General features: G+C 36.4%; 1 pseudogene; it reads left to right on the top strand.

Moving 5' to 3' along the window:
• The first annotated feature begins 343 nt into the window (after positions 1-343).
• Positions 344-7,583, top strand: LOC148853925 (polyamine oxidase 1-like; annotated as a pseudogene).
• Positions 7,584-9,398: the final 1,815 nt, after the last annotated feature.

Here is a 9,398-nt window from a genome sequence, read left to right on the forward strand (position 1 = left end):
TCAAAACCGGACCCCTTACCGGTTGGGGCACCTGTTCGCTTTTAAAAACCATGCTACAATTAGTTACCAGATAACCTCACGGAATGTTTCAGTAACAATCACAAGGTTGATAGAGTTTTCAGCAATTTAACAAAATAGATAGATTAGGCCATCTTTACATCAAATCAGCACTGTTCACGTAATATTTCTAAAAAAATGAATCATTTAAAGATATCATCAAGAAAAATATTTAAAAAAAGAAAAATAAATCTTGCAAATTAATGAGAATGTACTTGTTCTCCCATTATTTATAGAGGACGCAGTGTAGGAGAGAGGCGCGGAAGCTAGCATGGAGAAATCAATGATGGCGTTACTAATCGTCGTCATTGCAGTGAGAATCCTTTCGCGAGGAGCCACTGCCGTAGAGCCTTCTCCAACTGTGATTGTTGTTGGTGCAGGAATGTCCGGTGAGTATTCCATCCTCTCTCTCTCTCTCTCTCTCTCCATATATATCTATCTCTAACTAATATAAACTTCTCATTTTCAGGGATATCAGCGGCAAAAACGCTGGTCGCTGCCGGATTAAAAAACATAATAATACTGGAGGCAACGAATCGGATCGGTGGTCGCATTTGTAAAACCAACTTTGCGGGGATGTCTGTGGAGATTGGAGCTAATTGGGTAGAAGGAGTTGGTGGTAATGAAGTCAATCCCATCTGGAAGATGGTGAATAAGCTTAAGCTTAGGACTTTCGTCTCTGACTATGATAACCTCACCGCAAGCACATATAAACAAGTGTACGTTCGACTTATTATTACCGTCGACGTCGATACTCTTATTCCTCTCTTCTTCTGCTGCTGCTTCTACGTGCTTATTTTCAGTATTCTTCGTGTAAATTTACAGAGGTGGGCTGTACAAGAAATCCGAAGCTCAGACGGCTTTTGATGCAGCAGACATGCGCTCCGAATTCAGCATTAACATTTCGGTTTCTATGTCTGCTCATAGACAGGAGGACATCTCCATCTTGACGTCCCAACGCCTTACAAACCAGTTAAGAACTTCTTCCCTTACGCTGTGTTTGGTTTGAAGGGAAAAGTAGGGAAACCTATACAATAAGATTCCTTTCCTACCTTTTTCCTTCAAACCAAGCATAGCCTTAAAGTTAATTACAGCCTACAGTAATTATGGTTAGGGTTTGGTACGCATGGTCAATCCAGTATTCCATTTATGGGGTTTGTTTTTTCAGGTACTCAGTTTGGAGCTTGATTATTAAAGAAAAATAGCTATAAATAAAACAAAATAATAATAAAGAGGGAAGAATGTTCTGTGATATCATGCATATATAAGAAGCCGAGATAATCTAATATCTTTATAAAGATGTTCAAGAATTTAGAAATTTCAGACAAATCTGTTATTTATATAAGAGTACTCATGTTTTAGATTAAAACCACCATAAAACCTATTTACAGATCTCAATCATTCATCAATATGTGCATGTACATATATATCATTGGTGTTCATACACACTGTCTATCTGATTCTTACAAGCAAAATTGACCAAATTATGAGCTAATGCATTATACTTCCTATTTATAACATCAAAAAAAGACTTTTATGTATTCATCAGGTAATCCATTAGCTGCTGAAGATACCACTGACTATCTTTGATATCATTTTTTATTCTAGCAACTAGAGCTTGTGCATCAGAAAATATATGTACTCACAGTCAAGGTTGAAAGTATCGATATGCTATACTTATTATTCCGGGACACTTCCGATATACCTGTATAGTGGGTGTATTGGGGGTCTGACCGGTTCAGGGGTGGAGGAGCCTTAAACCGCCCCCCTGAACCAGTTGTGAAAAAAATAAAAAAATAAAAAAATGCATCAAAAACTGTATTGATTTGCCCAATATGCCCATATAGATGTCTCGGATGTATCGGTATTTTGAACTTTACTCATAGTTTTATAGTTCCTACCCACTGCTCCAAGTGTTTGATAATCCCTTGTAAATTATTTATATTAGACATTTAGTTAGGCTTTTAATTTGATGTAAGAGAGTTAATATGTTTTATATAGATAATGACCCCATACTAAGGTGTAACTACGGTATCATTTAATCTGAAATGTATTATTTAACTATAAAAAATTAACATGGGTCTTACATCTTTGTAATTGACAGTCTATTCTAGTCTACATTGTTTGAAAACCACTATTAATCTATGTTGTTTTTAATATGATTTAAGATATTAAATTAGTTCTTATTTGTAAGCAGTAACCCACTTTAATCGGTATTTACTATTTATTTTTAAAAGCTAATTTAGGTTACACTTCCAAAAAAGTTAAATCTAGTTTGCAATACTATTTCATCTAAAAGAATGAAACTCATACCATTTGTATTAATTATTTAGTCATTTTTATGAATTTCATTTATTTTTATTTGGGTAAAATACAGAAACCTCCCCTGAAGATTATAATAATCATAAAAACCTCCCCTTTAGTTTTACTTCAACAAAATCCTCCCCTAGATTTTTAAAGAACTCAACAAAAAACTCCCTTCTATCACAAAATCCTCCCTTAGATTTTCCAAATACCCATTTTACCCGAACAAAGTCGGCAGCAACAAATCCAAAATCGCTATCGTCCATCTCTCACCATTAAATCTAACAATGGTGTTGTTGTCAGCCACTGTTTGATCACACAGTTCACCATTCGAGGACATGGACGACTCTGGTACCGATGGTGACTCATGTTTTGATGCCTTGGGAGACTTAGCAACCTTAAGCATCGATGTTGGAGATGTTGTATGGGATCTCCTCTACAGATTTGACGAAGGTGGTGTCTAGGTTTTCGTGGTTGGATTCGGCACCAAAGCCAACCTTGCCGCCTTTGAGATCGGTGATGTTGATGAAGCGAGAAGAGCTGGGGGTGGATCTAGTGGCTTGGAACATGGTGGAAGTCAAGACCACATTGTAATTTGATGCAACTTCTATGCACCAAAATAATAGAGGAGAACGTGAAGGGATAGGATGTTTTTGATAATTTGATGTTGTAGATGGAGAGGTGCTTGGACAAGAGGTCTGACATGTTGCCATTGTCGACTGCACAAACTGTGATGGTCTCGCATTTCTTGATCTCTACGGTGAGATGAGTGATATAGAGTTAAGTATTGGTTGAAGATCGAGAATTCGGGGTACTTTGTTGGGATGCATATGATATTGTGTGCATCTGTGACCCCGGCTTAAAAGCAAGAGGAGAGAGAGGGCTATTGTTCTAGTGGCCATCGAGAAGAATTGCATTATTTGAATGAAGAAGAAGAAGAAGAAGAGAGCTAGCTCACTTGGGGGAGTGTAGAACTAGGACTGAAAAAGGTTGAGTGGAACGAAGATACAATAGTGATTTTGCGTATGTTGTTGCCAACTTTGTTAGGTTAACATGGGTATTTGGAAAAGTTGATGCATGTTTTCTGCTGGGATTAGTGATGGAACGGATTTTTAAAATTTAAAGTGAAATTAAAGAAGAGGTTTTCATGATTGTCAAAAACTTTACCGGAGGATTTTGCATTTTACCTATTTTATTTTTATTCATTTAATATTTTAAATATTTTTAAGTTACTGAATGGTTACTTTTGAAATGACTGCATTTGAATAAAATTCATTTACTACCATAACATTTTAAGTGGCCACATTTTAAGGATTAGAATATTTACGTATAAATTTTAAGTGGACTTATCACTTTTGTGTGAGTGAATAGACTTTTATTTGTAACTGAAATTATCACTTTATATCTAGAGGGTAGGGGCTATAATAGACATGGGAAGGGTTCTTTTTGCACACAATTTTTTATGTGAAATATAGTTTATTCGTTTCTTCTTTTATTACCAGAATGAATACCAATATTTGTATTTATACTCTTACCAAACTAAGCGAAAAGAAAAAACTTCACCATCATCCATGGAAACAGCTGACGGAATGTTTACGTTAACGTGACCATCTTTCACTTGAAAGCTGTCTCACTTTCTTGCAACAGGAAGAAACGGAGGTGGTGCAGTACTTCGAAGAATGAAGGACTGAAAGTCTGAACCCTTATTGTTCTGTTTGTTGTTTTAATGATAATGGGTGTGCGTGCAGCATCTAACGGTTGGATTTGACATACGAGAATGGCAGGGTTCCGTATACGCCGATCGATATGGCGGTGGACTACTACACCAACGATTACGAGTTTGCCGAGCCACCGCGGGAGACGAGCTTGCAGAACACGGAACCACTGCCGACGTTTTCGAACTTCGGAGAGGATCTCTACTTCGTCGCAGATCCCAAAGGTTACGAGACCGTCGTTTACTACATCGCTAAGCAATTCCTAACTACCGATGCCGCCGGCGTCATCACCGACCCTCGTCTCAAGCTTCACAAGGTGACTGACTCGACGACTCATCACTTTTCAAGCATTAAAGTAGCCAGATGAGATGACAACACGACGGGTAGAGTAGGTCTCGACTCTCGAGTCTTGACACTTGGCTATTAAAGTGTAATCCCATCGTTGTCCAAATTGCATTCACATTTTTTGATAAAGTGGAAATTGTCGTTCACGGTGGTTGTTAAAGCCGAATCCAGATTTTCTACTCACTCTCCCTACCCGCCGTGAATGAGACCGGATCTCCTCCTCACACCTGGCGCCTCACACACTCATCCTAGCATGCATGCATTGAGAACATCTCCCGCACTTATTAATTATTATTCATCGGAGATGTTCCGAATGCAGGATGGATGTGCATGTGAGATCCTCATTTGTGAGTAGCAGATCCCGTCCTGTCATGAATTGCAGCCAGAATGGATAGAAAAAGTGAATAGGAAATCCCGTTCAATTAAAGCCACCTCATGCTCATGCAAAACAACAAAAAAACTTTTTTAAAACAAGAGATTTAATCGTATCATCCACCGTGAAAGACCATTTACTCTTTTTTTTTTCTAAACCTCTTTAAATATTCGGAAATTGATTTACCCATCCCTATTTGTTTAGAAATTGTTTTAAAAATATCACTAAGGCTATGTTTGATTTAAAGGAAAATGTAGAGAAAAAAAGGGAAAGGCAGAAAAACTTTTACAAATCTTGTATTGATTTCCTTGTCTTTCCCTACCTTTTCCTTCAAACCAAACATAGCCTTAAGTGTTATGATAAATAACTAAATCCTTCTTTACCGTTAGAGTTTTGTTAATCTGTTCAAGTATGACACCATTACCCTTTTGTGAAAAATTTTGCCCTTTATTATTCTCCAAAGTTATTTCAAAATAAAGATCAACAGAAGCCAAAATTACTTTCCTTTTTCTAAAATTTAGAAATATATCAAGTGGGAAGTGAGAAGCTTACAAATTTTAAAGCATTTCCACTAAGAGAAACAACTTGAGCGCACATAAACAAAATACCTAAGAGCTTCAATTCTTGTTTTATTAGATTCTATCTAAAACAAGAAATTTAAGAATACCCACAAAAAAATGAACCAGAAATAAAATATAAGAAGACAAATCATTTTTATCGAATTCACATCTGCACCCCACGGGGGCATCCCACAGCATATCCCCACCTTGTATTGGAAACATCTCTCGATGATCTCTTATCACCTCCCGTACTGTTATCGGTAGATGTGGGGTGCCCCAGATGTGAACTCATTTTTATCTGTATTGTGGAATGAAGAGAGATTGAGTCTGAAGAGAACCCCCACACCTTTGTTTTGTAGCCTTGACTAAAACAGCAAAAGCAAGGAACAGCCTCCACAACTGTTGCTTAGACAAACATTCAAAAGCACGGCAACCCTACCTATTTGCAATTTTGCATTATTATTTATAGTTCTCTTCAATATTTAAAATAAGAAACAATTATTAGTAAATTTATAATAGAAAAAAGACTTCAGAAATAATTCAAATTCATCAAGTTGAAATTTTTATTGCTTAGAGGAATATCCATCTTTTTAATTAGTAGTTAGGGGAACCCCAAAATAATTAAGATGAAATAAAAAACTAATCATTAGTTTATTTGAAAACTATATTACTATAATGACAATAAAATGTGTTGTTGTTTGCAAAAAAAGGAATTTGAATCTGATGCTGCCTACTTCATTTACTTCCTCTCTATCTTCCCCAATTGTCGTAATTCAATCAGTAAAAGCCAATTAAAAGTCTTGATATAGAAAATGTTACAAGTTTATTTAAATATTTTATTTTGAAATTTTAAAGAAGAATGATAGATAAAATAGTTGCTTACATCTTTACTATTGACAATTGTTTCGCAGGTGGTGACAGAGATACAACAGTCGCCAAGTGGGGTGATTGTAAAGACGGAGGATGATTCAATCTACAGAGCTGCATACGTAATGGTCTCTGTCAGCATCGGTGTGTTGCAGACCAATCTCATCAACTTTCACCCTGATTTGCCGGTTAGCACTAGTCCTTTAATTTAATTAAGGGAGAATGACTGATCAGTTTAGGTCAGAATTTTTTAGTCTCACCGCACAGAAGATGAATTCTAACCGTGAATTGTTGCCAACTTTACGGTCAGGATGTGGTTTATAGAGGGCTACTAATAGAGTATGGGGGACTGTCATTTAGTGTACTTAACAGCTGTTACTGTTATAACTGAATATATAAATAAGGATGGATGAATTAATCTAGCTGAAATTTTATAAATTCGGCACAGCAATGGAAGATCCTGGCCATATACCAGGTTGATATGGCAGTTTTTACCAAAATATTCATCAAATTCCCTTACAAATTCTGGCTCACTGGAAATGGCACCGAGTTTGAAACATGTTTGGGAAGAATATACCAGAGCCTACAGACATATTGATTCCAAGGTGGTGGTCCAACAGATTCTACAAGGGAACACTCTCAAATTGGCCAATCGGGGTTAACCGCTTCAAGTATGATCAAATAAGGATAAGTATTGTATGTTTGATATATACTAGTAAATATGTACGTGCATTTGCACGTGGCAGTATGTCTAAGACAAAATTTATTAATAGTTTCTGAAGTTATAAATGGACAGTTTCTAGATAGCAATAATTGGTCAGTTTCTAAAATGAGAGTGAAGAGCATATATGCCCTCTTTATGCCCATTATATGTTTAAACAAATAAAATAAAAAATGTCCAATGAAAATTCCATAAAAAAGGAACATTCGCTATTTCATAAATAACATATATATAAATATATAGAAGAACAGTGCCACTTGGATTTATAATTTGGTTTGTGCTCTTTTAAAGGCACCCGTTGGAAGGATCTACTTCACCGGCGAGCACACTAGCCAACACTACAATGGTTACGTGCATGGAGCCTACCTTGCAGGTTTATTAATTAGGTTTTTAATTATGTCTAGTTTTGCCAATGGATTTAAGTGTTAATTAATTGTATATATTAATTGTGGGATTAGAGAGAAATGAGTACTACTGATTCATTGATTGAGAAGCTGGCATGGATTCAGAGTCTATCTAAATTCTAAGTAAGACACTTAATTTGAGAAATTAATATTTCAGGTATTGATGCTGCAAAGATAATGTTCCGATGCATCAAGAAGAAAGATTGCAAGTACAATGTCATGCCCAAAGGCACTTGAAGTTTGGATTGAAGGTGTTCCGTCCCTGTTCCCTGTTTCCCAAGATAATAAAGTACAGTATCTCTATTTCTAGAGCTGTATCATGTATGTATGTTAATGGTGATAACTTACATATAGATCGCCTATATGCCCTAATTTGTACTTTGCATTGTGTTAAGTTCAAATTTTCAATACGATACGCTTCATATCGAATATATCGTATCATATCTTTGGGGGTCTGATACCATACTCTTTTTAAATAAAAAATATGTTTAAATATCTTCCCAAAAAGTAAATTTAAAAAAAAAACAATAAAAAAGGTATTTCCACTTGTATCTAAGTACTGATACATCTCTGTGATATACAGAGGCGTATCAATACTTTGAACCATGCTACACTAATTCATTCATGATGATATCCCCATTCCTTTCTTGTTACAAGTATCATAGTTGACTTACCTAACCTCTTACAACCACAGTTGATCTCCTTTAGGTTGAGTTTGTTTTCATGTAAACTGTCATGAATGGGGTTCAACACCAATGAGTTTAAAATGAGTGAAAATATAGACTAAAAACAAAGGCATGAAAATATAGACTGAAAGTGGAGTTTTATATTGGTCCATATTTATGTTAAAAACAAATGCAGCCTTAGTAGTGTTGTTACAAACAAAGAAATATACAATAGGCTACGTAACCCCTAGTAAGAACGAATACATTAGTTATTCATACAGATACAAATTGAGCAAATCACCGGGTCAGCGTGTCGGATCTTTATTAGGTTGTGTAGCGTTTTTCATTATGAACATTTGTTTTGTAGCAGATCTGGAGCAAGGTTTAAAGTATCAATACATATCAGCCCGTATCGGCCAATACGTATCATTTCGAAACCTCCCTAATACATCCCTACAGTGGATGTATCGGGGTTCTGACTGGTTCAGGGGGTGGAGGAACCTTAAACCAGCCCCCCTGAACCGGTATTGAAAAAAAATTAAAAAAAAAACAATATCGATATCGCCTGATATGCCCCTACCGGCATATTAGGCATATTGATATTTTGAACCTTGATCCGGAGTAGTAAAAATGAGGATTGCCATTAATCCATACCATTCCATTCTAAGGTCCCTCTTGTACATCATACGCATACTATGCTATATAACTCAAAGCCACATAGTTGATCAACTCTTTAGTCCTCGGCTGAGGGCAACTGCCGCTACAAGTTAGCATGGGTCGAGACTAGGGCTCTTTATGGGCCTGGCCAATCCGGGGTTTGAGACTATGAATTTAAATCTAAAATATCAAATGTATATACATGAGAGAGAGAGAGAGAGGCTTAAAAACTTTCAAAGGAGTATCGAAAACTTTCTCCATGGTTTTTAAAACCAAACCGGTGACTGCCGGTGACTAAACCTGTCAGGGGTCTGGTTACCAGTTCAAACGGTCCAATTGTTCGATCCAAACAGCCAGCCCATTCTGACAAAAAATTAAAAAATTAAAAAAAAATTAAAATTTTAAAAAAACGGTCAAAACTGTTCAGACGGTTCAAGTGGTTAACCGGCTGGTTCAGCAGTTTGCTGACCAAAATCAACGGTTTTAGAGAAAAAAGCGGGTTTGGGGAAAAACAGAACCGATCATGTGACCACTTCCCGGTTTTTCCAGTCCAACTGTCCGGTCTGGTCCAGTTGTGAAAACCATGACTTCCTCTAAATAGCCTTCTATGAGGAAAATGAACGAAAAATGATCATAAGTGCATCATGTGACCTATTAGGTTTTTTGAAATATCCAAGCTACCCTTATAGACATATTTGCCCTTAAGAGGAGAAAATGACTTGTTTTCTAC

Source organism: Nelumbo lutea, chromosome 4 (genome assembly GCF_056320005.1).
Source record: "Nelumbo lutea isolate HS-2025 chromosome 4, American lotus-T2T, whole genome shotgun sequence".
Lineage (NCBI taxonomy): Eukaryota > Viridiplantae > Streptophyta > Magnoliopsida > Proteales > Nelumbonaceae > Nelumbo > Nelumbo lutea.